This window comes from Rhinolophus sinicus, chromosome 1 (assembly GCF_057876585.1).
Source record: "Rhinolophus sinicus isolate RSI-liver-muscle chromosome 1, RSI-T2T, whole genome shotgun sequence".
In the NCBI taxonomy this organism is placed as follows: domain Eukaryota; kingdom Metazoa; phylum Chordata; class Mammalia; order Chiroptera; family Rhinolophidae; genus Rhinolophus; species Rhinolophus sinicus.
The window spans coordinates 129,060,687-129,085,986 of record NC_142501.1 but is presented as its reverse complement, the minus strand read 5'-3'; the positions used below and the strand labels follow the sequence as shown (position 1 = coordinate 129,085,986).

At 41.1% G+C, this 25,300-nt stretch overlaps 1 long non-coding RNA gene across 1 annotated transcript in view; it reads right to left on the bottom strand.

Moving 5' to 3' along the window:
- The window catches only part of LOC148759267 (uncharacterized), a 36,436-nt gene extending 11,342 nt beyond the window's left edge, over positions 1-25,094 (bottom strand). Inside the window, exons 1-2 of the long non-coding RNA XR_016022173.1 lie at positions 24,989-25,094; positions 1,479-1,624 (exon numbers count right to left, since the gene is read on the bottom strand). This is a non-coding gene — a long non-coding RNA (uncharacterized LOC148759267). The remainder of the gene's footprint in view (positions 1-1,478; positions 1,625-24,988) is intronic.
- Positions 25,095-25,300: the final 206 nt, after the last annotated feature.

Below are 25,300 nucleotides of genomic sequence, written 5' to 3'. Positions count from 1 at the left end.
GATTTAGGAATTATTAAGTAAAAGTGCAGGTAGGAAAGCAGATGGTAAAGAGCAGAGCAAAGTGGGCATGGAGAAAAGTCTCACAGGAGGATGTGAGAACTGTGGAAGCAAAGGAAGAACAGGAATGGGACAGGTGCTGAGGGTGGAAGCCAGTTTAGGAAAGGCTTTGTTTAGAAAGGGGAGACCTGAGCACATGTATAGAAGGCTGCAAATCTATTGGAGAGAGATCAATTCTTCAAAAGGAACAAGAGGGACAGAAGAGAAGTGAATGAGTCAAGAGGTGTAGAGTCAGAACAGATAGAAATGAGAGCCAGGTGCAAACTCGACAGCCTTCAAAAAGGGAGCTGCTAATAGCCGTGGTTTGTCAGTGCGGAAATATTTACCTATCTTGTCCACCACCACCCTTCTTACCCACAGTGTAGCTTCAAGAGCAGGGGCAATCACTCCCAATCACCCAGCTTCTCTGGCTAGGCTATCTAGCCTGATATTGGAACAAAGGAAGGAGGCTCTTAGTAAAAGCCCCGATGATGGTGATGGTGTCTATTCCTATTTTCCAGACATTCCATTCATCCTTACACTATCTTGGAGCAGAATGTGGAACAGGTATTGTCCTATTGGAGTGCCAGAATGAGAACACAGATTTGGCTGCCAAAATCAAAGTCACGCAGCCAGGAACAGTGGCCATGTTTCCTGTTTGTCCCCTACCCCGACACTGACCTGCAAAACTGCAATAATCACTTAACATCCACCTCCCACACACACTCAAACCAAAATACTTGCACAGAATGCTAAGAGTTCCAACAAAAATACTTGAACTTTCTTCAGTTCCTTTCATCTGACCCTGATATTTTTCCTTGAAAATGAACCACAGTAGCTCCAAGGAGAGTGGAGAAAGAGAACAGATGGACAATGAGATAAAGGACTTTGCATTTGCCTCAAGAAATATAACTAAGTCTTGAGGTATCCCAGCTTTTCCAGTTGTGTAAAAACTGCCAATAACCTTTCTAATTATTAGGAATTGCACTTCAATGGCTATTCCTCTGGATGATGATAATAAGGGTTTACTATGTACCAGGTGCTATATCAATCACTTTACATGTATTATTTTATTTACTCCTACAAGAATTCTGTGGGAAAGATAGAACTACCTTTCTCCTCATTTACAAATAAGGTAATGATGACTTGGAGAATGATAGCCAAGCTCATACGTGGTGGGGCTGGGATTTGAACTCTGGAAGTCTCACACCAGAGCCTGCGTCTTAACCACCACAGGAGACCATCTTTCAGAGATATATACAAGTCTTTGCTTCATTATACTAGAAAAGTACAAAACATTTTGAATTTTATCATTTTATAAAACCATCTCTACATATGGTTAGAAGCCACCGATGGTATAAATGAATGTGTTAGCATCTTAAATTTTTTTTAACCCAATGAAGAATAGTGCAGGTAAATCATTTTGGTTAAAACTGGCTTACCTCCTTTTCCTCCCTGGCTGCTTGAGGGTCCACCGCCATCATGAACGACACAGTAACTGTCCAGACCAGGAAGTTCATGACCAGTGGACTACTTCAAAGGAATCAAATGATCATTGACGTCCTTCACTCTGGGAAGGCCACAATACCTGAGACAGAAATTCGGGAAAAACTAGCCAACATGTACAAGACCACACCAGATGTCATCTTTGTATTTGGATTCATAACCCATTTTGCTGGTGGCAAGACAACTGGCATTGGCGTGATTTATGATTCCTTGGATTATGCAAAGCAAAATGAAACCCAGACATAGACTTGCGAGACGTGGCCTGCATGAGAAGAAAAAGACCTCAAGGAAACAGTGAAAGGAATGCGAGGACAGAATGAAGAAAGTTAGGAGACTGTGAAGGCCAATGCTCGTGCTGGCAAAAAGGAGTGAAGATCCATCAGTGACTATTTCTGTGGTGACTGAGCAGATTTTTCGTGAGAGGATTAATAAACTAAGAACTTTTATGTGGGAAAAAAATGGCTGACCTGGCACCCCACCACCATTTTTGTCCTCAGTATATCTGAGGGCAGCCAAGGAGGGATACAGGACTTGTCAATGGGCAAAGCAGAATACGTGTGCCTGTCACACTAGTCTTCTGAGCACGGCACAAGGCAGTGAATGCTCAGGTTCCAGACCAGGGTCTATCTCTAGAGCAGCAGCTCTCAAACTGTGGCCTCAGGAACCCTCGTGCAACACACTCACTTGGAGTACTTGTTTAAAATGCAGATTCCTGGGGCCTCCCCTGAACTACTTTCCGATTCTTTCATGTATGGGGCAGGGAGGGGATACAATCAGAGAGCATGCCTGTTAGCAAACCAGCATGTTAGCAAACCGGGTGATGCTTCGGGACACAACATTTGTGATCCACTGCGCCACGGGTTTGTCCTGAGCCTGTCACCACTGAAGAGAAATGGAGGTAAATATAAAGGTCAATGCCAGAACAAACAATAATCGGGAAGGGAGCCGGACACTTGGGAGAAAGTGCATATTCAGTAATTCCTCATCTTGTCATTACAGCCTAAGGGGGCTAAAGCACAAACACCAGTTTCAATTTACCATTTCTAGTTAAACAGGCAGCCCAAAAATGAGTTTTAAAAAGTAACAATATAATAACCAGGAGGGGAGTTCAAAGGAGGGGAAAAGGGAACAAATGGTTGAAAAAAGAGAATGTGATACAGGAGGCAGGTTTCAGCATCTGCTGCCAGAACCATGGTTCTCCTTCAACTGCTGGACTTGGCAAAGGGACCGATCACTGCCCCATCTGCTTCTGTCCTTGCGGTAGTTTTATCTTGAGGGTCTCAATTGCCCATATTTGTCAGTGAGTCTTAGTCAGGTCCATCCCAACTTTTAACAACTTTTATTCTTCTGGAAACGGCATTGGAATCTACTGTAATCTTTCTCTGAGGAGCCTGCATTCCCAATGGAAATTAACCATCTGCCATATAGCAGCCAGTAAGTCCCTTCTACATATTGGTGAGGGGTTTTCTTGCCAAAGAAGGCACAATTAAGTTCAACTACATTAGACACCTTATTATAAATCTCTTTAGTCTTTTAGATAATGGAAAGTAATCTATACCTTCTTTTTGAAAATTGTGATATAATTGACATACTACATTATATTAGTTTCAGGTATACAACACAATGATTCAATATATGTACTTATTGCAAAATGATCACCACAATTAAGTGTAGTTCACATCCATCGCCACGCATAGGTACAGATTTTTTTCTTGTGACGAGAACTTTTAAGATCTACTCTCTTAGCAACTTTCAAATATACAATACAGTATTATGAACTATAGTCACCACGCTGTACATTACATCCCCAGGACTTATTTATTTTATAACTGAAAGTTTGTACCTTGTGACCTATACCCATTTTACCCCACCCCTCTTGTACCTCCTGTCTGTGGCAACCACCAGTCTGTTCTCTGTATCTATGTTTTGTTTTAGATTTCACATATAAGTGAGCTCATACAGTATTTGTCTTTCTCTGTCTAATGACAATAATATTTAAGATTTTCTTTGGAAAAAAATTATTGAATTGTTAAATTCTGACAAACATCACTGGAAGGGTTGGGCTAACATAAAATCTTCAAGTAAATAGCTGAGTGGGGTAGGCAGCCTCTAAACAGCTCCTAATGAGGCTCACCTCTGAGTGTTCACACCCTATGTAAGCCCCTCCCCCTGAATGTGGGCTGGACCTAAGGACTCGCTTCTGACAAAAAGAACACAGCAAAAGTGATGGGCTGTCGCTTTCAATATTAGAAAGAAGACTCTGGTTTTCCTTATTCTCTCTCTCTCTCTCTCTCTCTCTCTCTCTCTCTCTCTCTCTCTCTCTCTCTCTGTCTCTCAGCCTTTGAGGCCAGTTGTCATGTTGTGAACAGCCCCATGATGAGGCCACATGATAAGGAACCGATGTCTCTGGCCAGCAGCTGGTAAGACTCTGAGGCCTGCCGACAGCCACGTGAGTGAACTTGGAGGCAGATCTTCCTCCAGTGGAGACTTGAGGTGACTGCAGCCCTGGCTGACACCTTGATTTCAAGCTTGTGAGAGACTTTACTTGCTTTATTTTACAGGGATATAAGATACCTTTGTTTTAGAAAGAAAGAGTCACAGATTGTCAGCTAAACTGCACCCAGATTCATGACTCACAGAAACTTGAGATAATACATGTTTGTTGTTTTGATCCATTCGGTTTTGGAGTTACATGTTATGCAGTAATAGATAACGTAAACACCCAGTCTTTGTAATACAAGATACTTGGCTTTATTTAAGACTCTAGCTTCAAGAGTCTTTGCACTCTCTGAAACCTTTGTCCCTATTTCAGCTTACTTGACATACAAAGGAAAGATCAATGACTCTGGCTCAGGAAGTCTTTCCCTGAGCCCCAGCTACGTGCTGGTTGGCCAGGCAGCTCTAGTGAACCATCTTCAGTGTCCTCATCTTTAAAAAAGGCATAATTCCTGCCCTACTGTTTCGAGTTACCGTGGCCAACAGTAACACTCGGACACGTGAAATCACTTCCAACAAATAAAATACTGTACAAATGTGAAATGTGTCGTTCTTAAAAGCCACACCTGGCCCTATTGTCATTTTCCGTGCTCTTCCTTCATGTATACCCATCCTCTGTAGAGTCTCAACTATGCTTTCATTTTTAGCCTGAAAAATATGACTGACTGCAACTGTATACCACCAGGCAAAGCTAAAAGCTACATTGAGATGCTACCGAAATGCAGTGTGTTTTCAAAGAGTCCTGCCCTCTTCCAGAGAGCTGGCTATCAGACCACATCCTGGCATGTGGAGATGAGCATTTCCTCCCGTGCATGAGGGCGGGGCCAAGGTGGAGCTCTTTCCTGGTGTTACTAGTACAGCTAAAGTCTCTTGTCTGTTAAGCAGACAAAGGAAGTACCTCATGACTTCCTATAGTCTATTCTCTGGGGTCTCATCCTTGTAAGGAAATACTGAATTTAGAAAGGAAATGGGTTTGCTAAAATAGAAATAATAATTAAGTCATATAAATCAAAATAACAAGGTTATGTATAGGATTAAAAAAAAAACTAAAGAAAATTTCAGTGAACCAAATCTAAAAATAGTCAGTCATATGAATATTTGACTAAGCTCACTTAACTAACAAGAATTTATCAAACATGTGTCCAAAATGTTTCTGTGCTGTTTAGGCATTTTCCTGTACTTTGTGCAATGACTACAGTGAACTTGTAATACTTGAGTGACCATGAATGAAAAGGGTTTACAGAATGATGACTATAGTTAACAATATGGTATTGTGTACATGAAAGTTGTTGAGAAGAGATTTTAAATGTTCTCACCACACACACACACACATACACACACACACACACACACACACACACACACACACACACGCTCACCCTATTGGTTCTATTTCTCCAGAGATCCTGACCAACACAGTATTACAATTCTAAAACAAACCTATGTTTATTCTGGATGAAGCAAATAAGTAAATACATTAATCTTCTTAGGAAATAAGAGCACACAATCTCACGGCCCCCTCCCTTGATTATTAACCAATTTCAAAAAGAAAACTACATATATATGTACACACGCACACACGCACACACACACACACACACACACACGGTGCCAAAAAAATGTATACACATTTTAAGAAAAGAAAAAACTGTATTAAAATTGTCATACTTAATATATACCAATAACAAGATGAATACAAGTCATATGTATGCATTTTTTGGGCACCCTCCCACCCCTCGCATAAAACAGTGGCGGGATCTGGTGGCCACAACCTTAGCCAGAAATTCAAAGTGACATTACAAGTATCAGCATACGCTAACATCATATGCCTCTTGATGTGGTGAAATAGCAAGTCCTCCACACCACCTCTGTCATATTCTTACCAAAATCACTTAACCCGAATCTCATCATACGTCTAGACTTTACTCCGAGTCACAGGAAAAACACAGGCGCTACCAGGAACCCAAGTGAACAACACCACGAGGAGATCAGGCTAGAAGGTAGGATGTTGTACAAGACAATTAGCCCGAACCCTTCAAAAAACAGTATCATGAAGACATAAAAGGAAGTGGACTGCTGTACTTAAGGAACTTTGGAGTAATAAGAACCGCACGTAGGGCTTCACCCTTAATAGGCTCCTAAATTGAACAAAAGAATACAGACTACACATGGGATAATACAAGGAAATGTTCATTTGATGAGGTACGATAATGTACTCTAGTTACGTAGGAAAATATTCTAATTCTAAGGAGATTCATGCTGAAGTATTTAAAGGAGAATTGTTGTGATAACTACAATTTATTTTATATATATATATATATATATATATATATATATAGAGAGAGAGAGAGAGAGAGAGAGAGAGAGAGAGAGAGACAGAGAGAGAGAGAGAGAGAGAGAGAGAGAGAGAGAGAGAGAGAGAGAGAGAGGAGAACCAAAGAGGAAGGGAGAGTGACAGAAAGAGCAAGTGTGAGTGTGCACAGGAGAAAGAACAAGCAAATGGGGCAGGATTGGTGAATCCCGGCCAAGAGTATAAAGGTTTCATTTTTTTACTCTTTCCATTGTTCTGCAGGTTTGAACATTTTCAAAATAAGTTGGGGGGGGGGGAAGTATTGACGTTAATACCTTTGAAAAATCACATTAAGTTGCTACAGGAAAGAGAAGTGATTGATGGGTGTGCTTCGATAAGAATAGTAACTTCCCCCACAGCTGGGGAAGAACGCACCCTGTCACTGTCAAGGTTCACCCTGTGATTCTGAATGCGCCTCATTAATTTAAAAGGGCAAATCTGATCCACGTCCTCCCGAGCCATGGGTACAAAAGCAAGGAGCACTTTTCCAGGGCAGCCAAGATTCCAGGGAGGCAAAGGATGAAAGGATCTGTTTACAGAACAAAGGGCGGAGAGGTAAATAAATGGGGCTTGCCCTTGAAAGTTAATGCAAGGCATATGTCAATTGCACAACCAGGATGAGAAAGCAGCGGAGTTAGCAGAGAAGCAGGAATGTGTGGATGAAGGAAGACACGGACTCTGAGATGGAAGTTTTAAATAATTTAATGCATGAGAGTGATGTTTCTCAGTTTCCAGGAGAGCATTTTGGCTGTTGTCATTGATAGAACACTTTCTGTGGCCTCACAGCTGTTCTGATTCTTTCACCTGTCTCTACCCTCTTCCTCCCTACATACTTGATTATCTGCAAAACCTCTGTCCCCCATCCCTCCTCCAAAGCACTCAAAAGAAATACTTGGCAGCTACTTCTTCCAGAACTCACTCAGGTTTTTCAGGCCCAGCCTTTCCCATAGAAGCGTCTTCTGATAATGGGGATCTGAAAGAACCACACGTAACCCTCAGATTCCCAGTTAAGCACAAACAATCATGGTTTCACAGCATGAACCGGAATTTCATACAATAGGCCCCCCTTATCCATTTCAAGACTCCCCCAGTGGATGCCTGAAACCACAGATAGTACCAAATCCTATACATACTATGTATATACTTTTTTTTCCTATACATACATATCTCTGATAAAGTTTAACTCATAAATTAGGTATAGTAAGAGATTAACAACTACCGTCTTTCTCCGAAAATAAGACCTAGCCAGACAATCAGTTCTAATGCGTCTTTTGGAGCAAAAATTAATATAAGACCCAGTCTTATTTTACTATAAGACATGGTCTTATTTTACTATAAGACCCGGTCTTATATAATACAATATAATATAATATAATATAATATAATATAATATAATATAATACCAGGTCTTACATTAATTTTTGCTCCAAAAGACACATTAGAGCTGATTGTCGGGCTAGGTCTTATTTTCAGGGAAACAGGATAATAATAAAATAGAACAATTATAATTATGTATTGTAATAAAAGTTATGTGAATGTGGTTTCTCGCTCTCTCAAAATATCTTACTGTTTTGTGCTCACCTTTTCACTTACAAGAAGCACTTGACAGCTTCTCTTTGGCATGTCTGAATTGCCAGCCTCACTACTCTTGTGCTTTGAGGCCATTAAGCAAAATAAAGGTGACTTGAACACCAGTACAGGGGTACCTCGGTTTCTGAACGTCTCCGTTGATGAACATTTACGATCGCCATAAATTTTATGGATCTATGGTATCACCAGATAATAAAATTCATGCTAAATTTGCAGTTTTAGGGGTGATTTTAAAGGTCCGGAATGGATTAATCCATTTTGCATTACTGTCTATGGTGAAACCGTGCCTTGGCTTTCGAACATTTCAGAACTCGAACGGTCTTCCAGAACAAATTATGTTAGAAAACCGAGGTACCACTGTTTTGCAGTACTATTGAGAGGCTACACAGTGCCTGACGAGCAGGGAGTGTCTGCAGTATGGAGACAGGGGACAAAGGAGTGATTCAAGTCCTGGGCCCAGTATTGCGAGATTTCATCACCCAACTCAGAACAGTACCCAATAAAACTTATGAATAGTTAATTTCTGGAATTTTCCATTTAACATTTTCGGACCTCACTTGACCACAAGTAACTGAAACTATGGAAAGCAAAACTGCGGGTAAAGGGAGACTGCTGTATTTTTTAAGGTCCCTGTTAGAGTGACTGTTTTTAACATACTACAAGCAAAATATTGACAACTTTGAAAGGGTGCAGTCAAAGCAAGCTGATATAAAATATATACACATGCCAACATTCACCTTTTGGTAGGAGACCCCATATTTGTATTTCTGTGCTCAGCTGTGCAATGAAGGGTGAACAAGACTTGCTCATGCTGGTTGAAGAGCCCTTCAGAGAAGAAAACAGGCCAGGGCACTCTGACACTTCACTTCTTCCCATGAAATCTGTTCAAAATATCTTCCACTACAGCTTTTCATAAATGTGTTTCCTTGAAAAATCACATTATAAATGCATTGAGTGCAAGCATAAGATCGTTTCTTTTGTATAACCCAACAAGTACCCATTTTCACAAAAGTCCCAAGGGCTCAATGGGTACTAAATATATACACACTTAAGACAACCTAAGAACACTTTACGCTTCTTTTCATGCTGGGAATATGGCTTTGCTGGGTGAATATTTGTTGGATGATGTCAGAAACTCGCTAAATCTACTTTCCTTCTCTCATGGGCTGTTAATGAGTCTAAAGCCAAATCTGCAGCCCATCTCTACCAATGTGATCTGAGCCATAGGCCCTGCATTTGGGGTACCACTTTTGCATGGCTGGTTACTTTACATTGGTTGTAGCTGTGTAAGGTGCCTGGAATCCTTCTTAGAATGAGGAGGTGTATAAGGGTTGAATAGAACACTGGCCGAACCTAAGACATAGCAGAGGCTGCTCAGGCTCTAGGATGTTCTCAATTCGTAGTGACCCGCCCCAGGATGCTCTTTGCCAAGTTTCAGGGATAAGATGCCAAAGACCACCAGGCCTGAAGCCAGATTCAACACGAGAATAGCAAACTCCTGGAGAGCAGCTCTCAGTTAGGAAACCCAATAAATGGAGATGCCCTCTGCTTCTTACGGTGTACAAACTGCATCCAGGAACAAGGCAGTGCTGCCACACATCCCCCACCTCAGATAGGTCTGCATACCTTTCGATGATGCTCAGTCTGTGCCTAGGAACCCGGGAGAAATAGGAGCTAATTGTATTGGACATGAACCCCACTTTCCGTGACAACTTGTGATAAAACATTATTATTCCAATTACATACAAGGAAATTGAGGCTCCTAGAAAATAAGTTGCCCAAGGTCACATAGCTGCAAGACCTGGCCAAGCAAGAGTTCAAATCCTGGAGTGGCTGAATCAGAGTCCTGGCTTGTTGCAGCACGCCGGCAGGGCTCTAGCCTCCATTTCCCCATATGTCACGTGCATGAATGTCACTTCTCCTTTGATCCCTGATGAGGCGGCTACATGAAGTGTATAAAGCATTTTAATCCTTTGGAGGAAAAGAACTTTAAAAACGTAAAGCCGTGTGTGTGCAATGAAGCCAAAGAACCACCTGGCGACTGACTGCCTAGTTTGATTTCGGTCCCTGTGAGAATTGGTGAGTAAATATCAAAGAACAGATCTTGGTCTCTGGCATTTGTGAATGTCCCAAAGATGCGTGGAAACTCTAAAAAATTCTGCAGACTTCTTTAACCACAGCATTGGGGCCCACCATCGTGCTGGCCACAGTGTTGTCAGCCCCATGAAGGAGCCCTGAGCTCAGGCAGAAACCAGGAAGGAGTGCCCTCTCCTATACTAGGAGGCACAGTTCCCAGCCAGGGCTGCAACACTGCAAACTGTGCTGCTCAGTGGATGCAACAGTCAGACGTCCCCTGGGAGCCCTCAGTGAACCTGCTTCAGGGCTTGTGCCTTTTCACTTCTCAGATCCCTCAGAGCAGTCCCAGGAGGTATGTCCTAAAGCATTTCTCTTCCCCTCCAAAGAGAATTTTTATGCTCTCCTTTTTCTAATAAAGCTCCAAATCCTTCCCTCCTCTTTTGGATCCCTTTTTCCTCTCCTATACTGATGTTATTGACACCGGTCTCTTTAAGTTCTCATCTATGCTACGCTCTCTCCCATCACCAAGCCTTTGCACAATTCTCTCTGCCTGGAATATCTGCCTTCCCCCATGTCCCCTCCCTGACTTTGACTTCCAGGTAGTTCTCTTAATGTAATTAAGTCATCACTTCCGAGAAGGCCTTTTAATTTCTCTAGAGAATTGTTCCTCTGCTATGGAGCTCTGCTACTGCTCTGTGGTTCTTTAACTTTTATCATTGCATAATTGTTATTTATTGTTTATCTCTTCCATTAGACTTCCAGCTCTCTGAGGGCAGGTGCTACATCTTAACTGGTCACTGCATACTGTCTAAACAATGCCTGACACAGAGTAGCTTCCCCATAAATGTCTGATAAATGAATTTCTTAAAGAATAATGAGCTGATTCAGATTGATGTCATAACAACAATAATAATAAAATGTCCTCAGGTTTATGCAGCTCTTCATAGTTTAAAAAGTGCTTTCAACAACTCTATGAAAACCAATTTGATAACTTAGATCAAATGGATCAATTTCTTAAAAGACACAACTTGCCCAAAGTCATACAAGGAGAAATAGAGAATTTGATTAGGCCTACACCTACATCTATTAAAGAAATTGAATCAATAATTAATAACCTTCCAAAAAAGAAAGCACCAGGCCCAGGTAGATTCACTGGTGAATTCCACAAAACATTTAAGGAACAAATGATACCAGCTCTCTACAATTTCTGTGGGGCCAATTGGATGGTTTGATTCAGCAGTGTTGACATGCAACATTGGCTCTTCAGCCCTAGCAGTGTTGATCACCTCACCAAAGAAGATATACAGATGGCAACTAAGCATAGGAAAAGATGTTCCACATCATATGTCATCAGGGAAATGCAAATGGAAGACACAGTAAGATATCACTACACACCTATTAGAATGGCAAAAGTCCAAAACACTGAATGCTAGAACTCCCACTCACTGCTGCTGGGAATGCAAAATGGAAGACCGCTTGGCATACTTCTAAACATACTCTTACCATATGATACATAATGATGCTCCTTGGTATTTTCCCAAAGAACTTGAAAACCTGTGTCCGTCCACACAAAAACCTGCACATGGATGTTTATAGCAGCTTTATTAATAACTGCCCAAACTTGGAAGCCACCAAGATGTCCATCAGCAGGGGAATGGAAATAGACTGTGCTATATCCAGACAATGGAATATTATTTAGCGCTAAAATAAAATGAGCTATTAAGTAAAAAAGATACATGGAGGAAACTAAAATGTGTATTACTAAGTAAAAGAAGCCAGCCTAAAAAAGCTACATACTGTATGGTTTAAACTATGAAACATCAGAAAAAGGCAAAACTATGGAGACAGCAAAACGATCAGTGGCTGCCAGAGGTTGAAGTAGAGAGGGATGAATATGTGACACACAGAGAATTTTTAGGGCAGTGAAAATACACTTTGATCATAGACACAGACAACAGTTTAGTGGTTACCAGAGGGTAATGGGGGGGCAGGGGTTGTAGAAGAGGAAAAAGGGGGTCAGATACATGGTGATGGAAGGAGATTTGACTTTGGGTGGTGAACACACAATGCAATATATAGATGAGATATTATAGAAGTGTACATTTGAAACCTATTTAACTTTATTAACCAACGCCACCCCAATAAATAAATAAATAAATAAATAAATAAATAAATAAATAAAAAGAACAAATCAAACTGTTTGATACTATAATGTTATACATGTTCCAAACCCATAGAACATACAGAGAGCCACATAAATCCACACCAAGAGTGAACCCTAACACAAGCTATAGACTTTGGGTGACAGTGATGTCTCAATGTGGGTTGATCAATTTTAACAAATGTCCCCGTCTGGTGGGGGAGGTTGATAGTGGGAGAGGCTGTGGGGCAGGGCAGGGGTTATATGGGAAATCTCTGTACCTTTGTTTCCATTTTGCTGTGAACTTAAAATTGCTCTAAAAAACTGTCTTTTAAAAAAAGTGCTTTCACATACATTAGTCTTACAACTCTGTAAAGTATGGGTTTTCATAGAAGTCTTGCTTTTTTTCAAATTGTTCATTCTTATTAGTGTGTTTTTGCTTTGGAAGTGGTAGCAGTTCCATACTCCTACCTCTCTATAATTTTTCATTTAGATAACTAACATGTATTTAGTCTTAATAGTATACTCGGCAGTTCACCTAGGATGTTTGTTTGTTTGTTTGTTTGGTTGTTTAAAACACACAAAAAGGCCATGCTCCCAGTTGCACACAGGAGGAAGGAAGTCCACACAGCTAGGAAAACTCTAGGCTCATCCTGAGCCTGGGCTGCTGACTGCATGGGCACGGTCTCATGGTAGACCACACTCATGTACAGTGAGGTACACCACGTGGGCCGTCTCTCGATGCATCTTTCCCAGTTCGCGTTACCCTGGGTGACCAGCCCATGGCTGATCCACCCTCAGTCCTTCCAGGGCACCCACATAACAGGAGTACGATAAGCCAGGGATTTCACCGATTTTCAATGTGTGGATTCCTTCCATGGGGCAAAATGTACGTCATTTTAGGTGCGTCCATTTGTGGCAGAAGCGAAACTGAGAAGAATGACCAGCATGATTGGAGTCACACGGAAATCATCCACTTGTTCCCCAGAGAAATTAGGATACAGTTTGAATATAGAAATATAACCCAGGTCATCCTTAAAAGCAGCTCTACAGACCCCGAGTGGCCCTCAGACTATGCCTTGACAATTAGTGGTTTGGTGAGACATAGGCCAGAATAGGAGATGAGTTCAGAGACCCCAACCATGGGCCCCCCTTGCCTCTGTCATCCGTCTGGCCCTCCCAGGGCGATGCTGCTGCTGCCACAGCACACGCACCACTTGCGTGTGGGCTGCGGGGAGGGACGGATCCCCAGTGCTGAAACCTCGTCTCTTCCACCCCTGAAGCTGTTCCAGCCCTGAAACCATCCCTGCTTTTTCTTGTTTAAATGAATAAATGCTAATTCAATGTACATAAGCCAACCAGCAATGGACTAATACCATCTCCAGGTGCCTCTCCTCCTCAGAGGTGAGGCTGGCAGGTAAGACCCCCATCAGTGGTACACGGCGCTACACTGACCTGAAGACAGAACGAGGCTCTGCAGTAGGAGCTGGCGTAAATATGGTGACCCCCCCTTCTCCTTTTGGAAATTGCTCCAACACAACAAGGAGAATAAGAAATAGAAACACAGCTAAGAGTGAATGTCACCCAAACCACAGTGTGGGGGAAGGGCTGACCAAAGCAAAGAAGGTCCAGAAGAGACGTGAAGCGCCAAAGGAAAAGGCAGAGGGGCACAGATCTCTGGCAACACTGGTCCCGCTCATCTCTAGCTCCCCGAGAGGAACAGCCATCAGTCCCTTGTTGGAGATGACAGGATCAGGTGTGGGACAGCGTAGGCCCTTCCTTGGACCTAGCTTAGCCTGAGATCTAGAGAAGCCCAAGAGGCAGCACTGAAAGGGAAACACATAGACAAGGCATCATTCCAGGAGTCAGTGGGGAAGAGGTTACAGGAACTCACAGACCCTGGCCAAAGGATTCCTGCTCTCCTGGAGAATAATTCTAATCCCTCCATCACACAAGCCTGGGAAAAGCTGGCCCAACGAACACTCCCCTCATTCAAAGATGAGGAATACTAGCAATTAGACCTGGGGAATCTGGCCCCCGCTCCTCTGATATTGACCATGGTCACTGTTCAGGCCACGTGGGTCTCTCCCACCTCTAGGCAAGGCCATGACTCCAGGTTCGCTCTGGGCCTCTCAGAAGGTGGAATGACACCACCGCTTCATTCTGGCTCTCTCTGGAAGTGAATCTGACACTGGGGGAGTTTTTCTTATCCTCAAAAGAGTCAAGTAAACACACGTCCAGTAATTCCAAGAGGATGACGCCACAAAGCAGGACTGTGAATGTGCACAAGAGACTTGCGCCATGAGCCCGCCATGAACTGCTGACGGAGTGTCCACCCCCAGAGAGTGAGAAGGTCTTTGCTAAACTACTGCCAGATCCAGAGGTTGTTTCCTTCCCCTGTGGGTGCTGACAGAAAGGACACTGGCTATTGGCGTGGACACGTGCTTTGGGGATATAAAATAATGCCCGCACGGGTATTAAACACAAAACTGCTTAGGGCAGAAGCTGGCCATGCTGGGCCAGGTAGCCAGACCATGTGCAACTCCAGCTCACAAGCTCAGGACGTGTCGGGGCTGAGGGAGAAGAAATGCAGTGGGACCTGGGCCTGAGAATGCCTCCCATGTTCATGAAAAGTGGGGGGCACTGGGAGGGAGCTGGGAGGGCATCGTGTAGAGGGAAAGAGGCCTGTGAGGCCATGGGCTGAAAGGGAGCCTTGTCCTTCCCAGTGTTTGTCTTGGAGACACATTTAAAACCTACCTCACAGATTATATGCTTGGGTAGTAAATTTATCTCTTTCCTTCTTCTGTGGGGAGTGGGGAGGGAAAGGGAAGGAAGGGAGGCCAACAACAAATCTGACAACCCTTGAATTAGGTGTCTTCACTTCATTGGAAGAAAATATTTAGCTCTTGGACTAAAACCTAAAAACTGCTAGAATAACAATAAATAAAGCACAGTGGACAAGTCCCCCAGGGAGGTCTACGCACTTGACCCAGAACTGCAAATGAAAACGCGAAATCTTTTTGAAGTCTTAGGCTTGGTCTTTGAAATTCATCCCATTTTGCATTCTGCCCATTCATGTTTATTTTAATACGAAAATAATATTCTGTCTCCTCCAAAATCTTCAAATAAAACTCAGTGCTCCAGGAAGGTGTGGAAGGGGAACACATAGCCCAGTTTAATATGACCAAGGGTTTAAATAATCAGGTTTCCAAAACCTATGTGCATTTAGGGCAACTGTTGGCTGATGATCTGGCTGCCATGGGTGACAGGGACCATGAGCACACATCCCGGGCTCTGGGTGTCAGAGGGACTGCAGAGGACCTCTCTCCAGGAGAGCACCCCGCATAAGTCACATCAGGAAAAAGCATTACATCTGGAAGCGCACACACAGGGGTCTCATGGCGACTAATACCCTTGGTGTCCTTGTTATAGTTCAGGGGGCCAGGCTGGGATAACAAAATAGACACTAACATGCAACGGCCCAACAAAATAAAAATGTCACCGTCCTCGGAGGTTCAGGTAGACGTCTCGAATCCACATAGTCAAACAAGAATCCAGGCAGATGGTGGCTCCACCATCTTGAGTATGTGGCCTCCAAGGTCACCTGGGGGTTGTCACCCCCATCACTCAGAAGAGGAGGAAAGCATCTCAGAGAATGAAGAAGTTTTTATAGGCCAGGCCTGGAAGGGACACACACATATTCCCGCTCACTTGCCATGCATGTCACTCAGTCATATGATCACACTGAATTGCAAAGAGGTCTGGAAAAGCAAGTCCAGCTGTATGTTCAGGAACAAGAGGCAAACACAGATTTTGTGGAATAGCACTTTCTGCCACATCACCTGAGGCCGGGAAATCCTACGAAGCTACTGACATTAATTTCTGGTAGATTAAATGATGAGATAGCTGCTGCCCTCTGTATTGCAATTAGTAGAAATACTTGTCATTCTAAGACCTAAATTTTCTTCCTAAAACTGCCCTTATTCCTAAACCTGTCTTATACTTCAATCTTTTAAAATTAACAAGTAATGAGTATTTTTCTGGAACACAGAAAGCATCAATGAGACTAATCAAAACAGCAAATAACCCAATGGTCCTTTACAGATAATATTTTCTCATACTAAGTTTGCCTTCCTCACTTCATTGGTTGGGTTAGCATAAATGTGGTTTGCAGTTTTGCAAGTCAGGATGAGCATTACTTGTAAAATGTCACCAGCATGACATCTCTGACAGATCTTCCTCTGAACTGAAATACACTAGATTCAGATTCAGAGCCAGGACTGGCATGAACTCTTTTCCTAGAAGCTTCTGACTAGAAGGTGGGTGTCCTGCACCTGCATCTCTCAGCTGGTGTTCTCCACCAGGCAGATTATGTAAGCTACCCTGTCCAAGGCCGAAGACACCTTGGTTTTCTACAGTTTCCTCACGCAACTTTTGTTTCCAGAAGGATGGCACTCATTTCAAAGCACTGGGGCGCAGATAAGTCTCCCATTGCTTTTTCCTTCCTCTTAGTGACTTAGCAGCACCATATCAAGTCTTAATATGTGACCTGAGCTGAGCCTTTTGACTTTCACTCAAGGCCAGCACGTTGTGCAACCCCAGAATACGTTGTCATGCCCTCTGTGTGACACGAAGGCCCTCCCTTCATCCTAAGAATTCTGGAAGACTGCATCTGAATTCAAGCTTTCAGGACTTTGGGGAGCAAGCATGAGTGGTTCTTCAAACTCCAGTACATCCTACAGGAAAAATAGCAGCTGCAACTGAACAAAAAGTTGGGGGGTGGGGGCCTCCATTTTTAGGGAAATAGTTTGGAAACTAAACCATTACAAATACTTGGTAATGCAAAATAGAACAGGACAAGTGTAACTTTTAAGCACAGCTTGAAGGAAAGTAAAGGAAATCTCAGAGGTCAAAAATAAAGAGTAAGCTGAAAACCAGAGCAGTGAGCATGTGAGCTGATATTGCGACTGCCCCAGAGGTAGGGTTGTCAGCCTCCATCATCTTGAGGCTTGAATTTTAATAATCTTGCCAAGACAGAAGGCAGAGTTTTGGTCCCACCTGAGTAAAGAGAACAAGACTCCCACAGCAAGTGGGGCCCCTTAGAAAAAAAAACACCCTCCATAAAAGATTACAGTAGATAAATGTCCATGTAAGATTACAGAGACATGAGAAGAAGGCTTGTGTGTCACTTAGTGCACTGGGAGTCAGGAAAAAAAAACATTTAAAAAAAAAACACTTCCTAGAAATTTATAACTATACGTCATGCATATTTTGGGTTCAATTTCACACTGACAGCATGGTTCAGGAAAACCCAATTAAAAAAGAAAAAGAATATGAAAATTGTTTCAGACGATAAAAATCCCTCAGGCATTTAACTCAGGCTCCAAAATATTTTCACAGAGGCTGAGCTCACAGAGATTCCTGAGACAGTAATCTGCCATTATTAAGAGCCAACAGACACAATAAACAATAATATTAGAAACCAAGAGTTTTGGGTAATTAGATAATCTTATAGATTATAAAATAAGAATATTTGACATGATTGATGTCAAAAAGGAAATAATTCAAATCATAAGAAAATAATACATATCAAAAATGAAAAAATAATCAAATAAGAATTTTAGAAATAAAAATCTAGTAATTAAAATTAAAAACTCAGTGGATAGACTTCATCTGGTTAGACACAGATGATCAAAGAATTAGTGAACTGGAAAGCAAATGTGAGGAAATTATACAACATGCACTGCACAGATGAAGAGATGAAAAATACCTAAGAGAAGTTAAGAAATATTTAAATTAAATGAAGCTATTCAAATATATTGAGCAGAAGTTGCAGAGAGAGAATCAAGAGACTGAGAAGTGCCAGTCTCTTCTCATAAAAAGAATGGCTGAACTTTTTCTGGAATTTATCAAAAACATGAATCTGTGGATTCAGGGAGGGCAACACACTCTAATCAAAATAAATAAAACAAGTCCACACCCGGACACATCCATCATGGTAAAACTGCAAATCAGAAGACAAAGAGAAAAACCTTAAAAGCAACCAGCAAGAGCGTCTTTTAGACAGAGAGTAGATCTATGATAATAGCAGCAATAAAAACCAAAAGACAATGGAATAATATCTTAACAGTGCTGAGAGAATATAACTCTTAATTTATATTCTTACATCTAGTGAAACTATTGTTCAAGAGTGAGAAAAAGTTAAAAATATTTTCAGATAAACCAAGACTGAAAGTAGTTGGCCCATTAACTCTCACTAAAGGAATTACTAAATGATTTTCTTCAGGAAGACGTAATCAAATCCAGACGAAACAAACATGATGGAAGAAGCAATAATAAGCAATGAAATTGGTAAGCATTCATGTAAATCTAGACAAGAATCATCTGTTTAAAAACAATGACAGATTTTAGAAAAGAGGTACAAAAAGTGGAATGCAATGCTAGGTAACAATAACATGTTTGATTGAGGAGAGTCAGGAGGGACGGAAAATAAAGCACTCCCAGGTCTGTGCACTGTGTGAGAGAAAGGCAGAAAGAATGACTGAGCACAGACTTTCTTAATTCAGGTAGAAGTTAAAAATTGGGTGGTAACCACTAAAAGAATAGAAATAGAATATAAAACTTCCAAAGCAGCAAAGGCAAAATAAGAAAAGGGAATTAAGAAAACTCAATCATTCTAGCAGAAAGCAGAACAGGAAAAATAAGAGAAAAGGAAATTTACATGTAATATGTGTAAATATTATAAACAGAAAATGTAAAACAATATGCTAGGAATAAAGTTTTTAAATCATAATATGGGATTTATAAATTATATATTAAAATATAACAGTAAGTATAATATAAATGGATTAAAGTTATGTTGGAGATATTTAACTCAATTCATAGAAAAGGATGCAACCCACGAAAGATTTAATATGACTAACAATAAGCGTGGGGAAAGAATTCTCAACCTCACTAGTAGTTAAAGAAACAATGAATTCACATATGGATTTTAAAATGACAACACTGAGTGCTGAAGGGAGTAGGTTAATTGGCATTCTTTTAAAATGTTGACTGTAAAGTGAATTGGAAAAAATTTACATGTATGGAGTATAGTTTGCAACATGTACCCAAAGCCTTAAAATATGCACATCTAGCAATTATACTTTGAGGAAACAATCAGATCATGTGTGTAAAAATGTATCTACAGGATGTTCTAATGATTTTATAATACCTAAATATCCAACAAGTAAGAGAGTTGTTAAATTACTACTACTGGTATTACTACTACTACTAATAATAATAAACAATAATATTTATTAAGAGTTTTTTACCCTCTAGGCCTTCTTCTAAATGCTTGACTGATTAACACATTTAATCTCCGTTATAACTATATGAGAAGATAGGTATTATAATCATTCTCGTTTTATAGATAAGAAAATTAAGGCATACAGAATTTAGTAATTTGCCTAGTGACTCAGTGATCAAATGGAAGAGCCCCCTCCCCCCTTTACTTTCTTCTTCTAAGGAAGTTCCTGCTTTAGTGGTTTGTCCCTTCCCACTTCAAAATACTCATGGAGGACACTCAAAGACCACGACAGGCAAAGGCCATGAGCACAGATAGATGATGCTGAGAATTTGGTAATAACCACCACGGCACATTTATAATCTCCTTGAGTTCCCACCCTCAGTCCAAGCCAGGCTGTATTATTTTTGTCACCTTTGTTTAATCTTACATCATTCCAGTGATTAACCTTTTGCAGAAGACAGAAGGAAATTGGAAAACAGGATTGTGAAGCAGGTGTGATAGCTAGTCCAAGCCTTGAACACAGTGGAGCAGTTTTCCCACAAAAGACCACAACAATGTTTTCCCATCTCACATGCTCTTTCAGAATCCTGCCACTCACCCATGAAGGGGTGGAATCTGTGTCCCCTCCCGAGAACTTGGGTGGGGTCTCGAGAATCACCATGGCATATGTGTTTGTTAGATTATGCAGCCAATTAAAAACATGCTCTAGGGAATATTGTGTTTTCGTAACACTAAATATACGAAACAATAGGCACTGTCAATCCTAATATTGTAAACACACACATATGTTAATATAAAAATCATATTGATATGTAGGCATATTTAGATGCAAGAACAAGCATGGATGCATCATACACTGAAATATTAACAATGGCTGCACTGGGTACCAGGATTATGAGGAGCTTCTGTTTTGTTACTTTTGGTTATTTCCACAAGGAACATACATTACTCATGCAATTTGAAACAATGTGTAATTTCAAATATAAAGAAATTGATGTGGCTGGATTGGGCGGGTGGGGGTGGGAGTCAGAGTCAGAGAGAAGCGATGACATCTTCCGCCTACGCAGCAGGAAGCTTCTTCCTGGTCCCCTCTGAGGCTTCCTGGTCCCCTGTAGCCTGAGGCCACATGTCCCCAGCACCCAAGCTAGCCAGGTTCTTTTCTGTCAACTCCCGCCATCTCCAGCTGCATCTCTTGGCAGCTATCTTTTGCCCTGGGTCAGCTGCCTAGTCTTTGTTCTCTTGTTCCAAGAAGATGCTGAATTACTTGGAGGAGTCCCATGAGTATTTCCTTTATGTCATCTGAGGAAATGGGCCCAGGTGTACAGTCCATAGTGGGAGACAATGGCAATTCATTAAATCCATTCAACGAATGTTTACTGAGCACCCACCATGTGACAGACACCAACTTACTGTTTAGACTAGTGGAGGGATTCTAAGGAAGTAAAGTCAAGCTACCTTGAATTCAAGGACAGTAAACTAAATCCACCTCTTTCAATATACTCCTCTAGTGCTTTTTTTTTTTTTTTTTTTTTTAATGAAGATCGTAACAATAAAGTTGCCTTTGACATAAATACAAACCATAATATGCTCCACGGGCAAACTTATAAAAGCTCTACATCTGAGAATAAGACTTCTCTGATCCATGGATAAGCTCATGCATACTAACAAATGTCCGAGTAATTATTTGATTGGGACTCATTTAGATTCTTAATTGAGTTCCTCAGTCTTTAGTCATGCTTTACAGCATCCATTTCCACCACCAAAATGAAATAAAGGTGGCAGCAACAGTACTTTCTAGTCTCACTTTCTAGTCTCACTACAATAATACTTTCTAGTCTCACTTAGGCAGTGAGTGAGCTGTTAGTCTCATCTAGATGGAAACATCCTGCATTATGGAAGATTAGAAAATGCTTCCTGCTGGAAGCACATTTTTCATCTCAAACTGGCCCAAGTCTAAACCTGCAGTCTGACAGAGGCTGACAGCCCTTTCAGGTTCAACCCCACCCTCAGGAAATACCCTCAGCCTTTTTGGATGCAAACCTGGGGAAATTCTTCAGAGCCATCACATTTTTTCCTTCCCTGGCTCATCATCTAGGACCTTCTAGCATTTCCTACAAATGCAGTGTCCAGAATCCTTTATAATAAAGTGTACTACTCCTTGAAGTAAAATTCTGCTCTTAAAATAAAGTTTAGCTTTTCATGTCTTATGAATTCTACACTCTTAATCGGTGAGATGCTAAGGAGACCTCACTTAATCAAGCAGGAAAACAGTTCATCAACGAGAAATCAATCTGAGAACATGAAAATAAAGTTTATTAAATAATTATTTTCCTTTTCCCTTGCCTGTGTTCCGCATTATTTTTTAATGTGATTTAGTTATTTCATTGAATTAATTTAGAAAGCATTTAAGTCATCAACTTTCCTTCCTTAGAACCCCTTCACTGATCTAAACTAAACATAAACGCTGAGTAGATTACTGCGTTTCTGTTTGTTTCTTTTTTTCCTGAGGGAGTTCCCAATAGATATTAAAGACTTACACGAAATAACTCTAACTAAAAGAAAAAGAATGACTTTTTTCTTACACAGTAAACACTGAAAAGAAGGGAATATGCGCCATAAAATCGAGTCCTCTATGGCATTTAACTGGTCCAAGGAATCGAGGCGCACAGCCATTCCTCATCCCTGTCTCCCTCCACCTACTTTCTCCCTCATATAAAGAATGAACAGGCATCAGGGAGTCAGACTCCGCCATCCTGCCCACAGCGATCTGAAGGGCCCATTCATTCAAAGCTGGAAGACGAATAAACCTCATGTCACAAATATAACGGAAACACGGGCGTCTGTACGCATCTCAGTTCTCACTGGGGTCCCCTGCTGCTCAATTCTTTTCCATCTCTTCTAGTTTCCTTGAAGCAAAGCAATATCTCCTCTCTGAGAGAAGCGTAGGCAGCAAGTTTTTAGAAATTCCTATTTTTCTCTCGGTGGTAGACGTTAGCAAGTTCCGGTGCTAAAGTCTCCACCCTCTTTACCTCCTCCACATGCAAAAGGCACAGGTGGGCTGGACGGGGCAAAGGACAGGCTCAGTGAGCTGTGTCCCGCGTGCAGTTCTCAGTACAACAGTTGTTTTCTGATAAGTTAAACATCTTTCGCCATGTCACATGGAATCTCAGAATTGTGACCAAAACTTTGTCGTCACATAGGTAGTAAAAGAATCATGAGCTGGCCTTTTACTTTCTGGGTATGAGCAGGGAAACGGAGCCACAGCAGCTCTAGACCAACCCACTCACCTCCAGATCACCAGCGGAATTCAGGGTGCCAAGGGAGAGGTTTGTGTTTTCAGTCAAGCTGGATTCCAATTGCAGAACCCTCTGTAGATACTAACAAATGTCATGTTTGTTAGTAGCCATTCCTCTCCTGACCCCTCTCCAGCTAAGAAGTTGTCCTGACGTGGATTTCAGTGGGAAAATGCTCATGATTTCTCAAGTTGAAATTGCAGAGTCTAATTATAAAAAAGACAAGAAATAGCAAGTGTCTGCGAGGATGTGGAGAAAAGGGAACGCTTATGCGCTGTTGGTGGGAGTTTTGCAAATTGGTGCGGCCACTATGGAAAACAGTATGGAGGTTCCTCAAAAAAGTAAAATACAACTACCATATAATCCAGCAATTCCACTTCTGGGTTCTTATCCAAACAAAATAAATATATTAATTTGAAAAGATATATGTACTCCCATGTTTATTACAGCATTATTCACAAAAACCAAGATATGGAAACAACCTAAATGTTCATCGATACATGAACAGATAAATAAAACTGTGCTGTATATATACACACTGGAATATTATTCAGCCATTAAAAAAAAGAATGAAATATTGCCATTCGTGATGATATGAATGGACCTTGAAGACCTTGTGCTGAGTAAAATATGTCAAATAGAGAAATTCCATATGATCTCACTTACATGTTGAATCTAAAAACACCACCAACACACACATACACACACACACACACACACACACACACAAATGAGCTTATAGATACAGAGAACAAACTGGTGGTTTCCAAAAGCAGGGGTGGGGGTTAGGCAAAGTGGGTCAAAGGGGTCAAAGGTACAAACTTCCAGTTATGGAATAAGTAAGTCCTGGGATGTAATTCACAGCATGGTGACTATAATTAATATTACTGTCCTGCATATTTGAAAGGTACTAAGAGAATACTCAAAAGTTCTCAGCACAAGAAAAAAAATGTAACTATGTATGATGTTGGATGTCAACTAGACTTATTGTGGCGATCATTTTGCAATATATATAAATATCGAGTTATTACAGTACACACCTGAAACTGATGTAATATTGTAATTCAGGTGTGCCTCAAGAAAACAAAAAAGGAAATTCCAGAGCCTACAATATTTTAGACAGTTTTGTTCTCTATAAAGAGACTAGAAGGAAATACATTAACAGTGGTTAGCTCTGGACTGTAAATTATGGATTATATTTTTTCTTCTTCTTTAATTGTTTTCAATTTTCAAAAAATTGTCTACAATGAGCATGTATTATATTTATAACTTGAAAAACCTAATTTAAACAGGGGCAGGGAATGGCGGACTATGTAGAAAAGGTAGTGGCTCTCCATAAAGACTGCAAGGATGCTGAGATCTCCAGAAGCCAGAAGACTCCTTGTGGTCTATGTCTAGAGGGAGATACTATGTTTTCCCGAAAATAAGACCTAACCAGAAAATAAGACCCAGCATGATTTTTCAGGATGACATCCCCTGGACATAAGCCCTAATGCGTCTTTTGGAGCAAAACTTAATATAAGACCTGGTCTTATTTTGGGGGAAACACGGTATTCCAGAGCCTTTCAGAAGCACTCTGGAGCTCATTTGACTAAAACCCTCTATGCATTGAACCCCCACTCCCAGGGTGGTAATCTATTTTCCAGCAAAGCGGTAGCAAAAGGGAAAACTACCTTGACCTTCTAAAAATGTATAGTGCATAAGTCATTGTGTGACGGAAACACAACTCTAAAATCTCCTACATTCACCAAGGGACCAGCTGAAGCATTGGAGGAAAAAAAAAAATCCACCGAGCTCCCTCTGCAGGTTTATGATAGTATTAACTGACCACCTTTCATTCTTGGCGTCCTTAAAAGAATCCAAGACCCTAGTCAACAAAGCGTCTATTATTTCAAAACGAAATTAAATGTTCTGACACCAAAAAACAAAAAAGTAAAATAAAAAGGAAACAAAAAACTTCCGCATGTGAATTCTATGGTAGCTGAGCAAAACAGTACTTTAACCAAGTATAAGAAGCAGAAACAGCCCTTGTAATTTCACTTCCGTGCGAAAATTCAGCAGGGTGTGATTAAAATAGCATTACCAGTTAGAAAGCCAAAATCAGGGCTGCAAGCTGTCATTTCCAGCTCCCTTACGTGCTCAGGCTGCTTTATGGAAAAGGAATTGGTAAAGCAGGGTGACAGAATCACACGGGATCTATTTTCTCTTTTTACCTGTAAATTTAAGTCAGCTCTTTGGTTGTCTCTCTGCATCACTCTCCTCTCCAGTAAAATGAGAATGGGTTCGACCATGTCTTGAGACTCCTTTAAGCTCTCACTGAAAAAGAAACAAATATGTGATAGTAATAATATATTTTGTTATCAAAGTATATCTTAAAGAGTGGATGGTTTCCATCCACAAGCTGGGGGAGGGGGTATAATAAAAAAACTTAGGCTCAAGTTTCACCTCTGCCACTTGCCAGTGGGAGTGTCACTTCTCTTATTGTCAGTTTGCTCATTGGTAAAAATGGGAACACTAAAAACAGT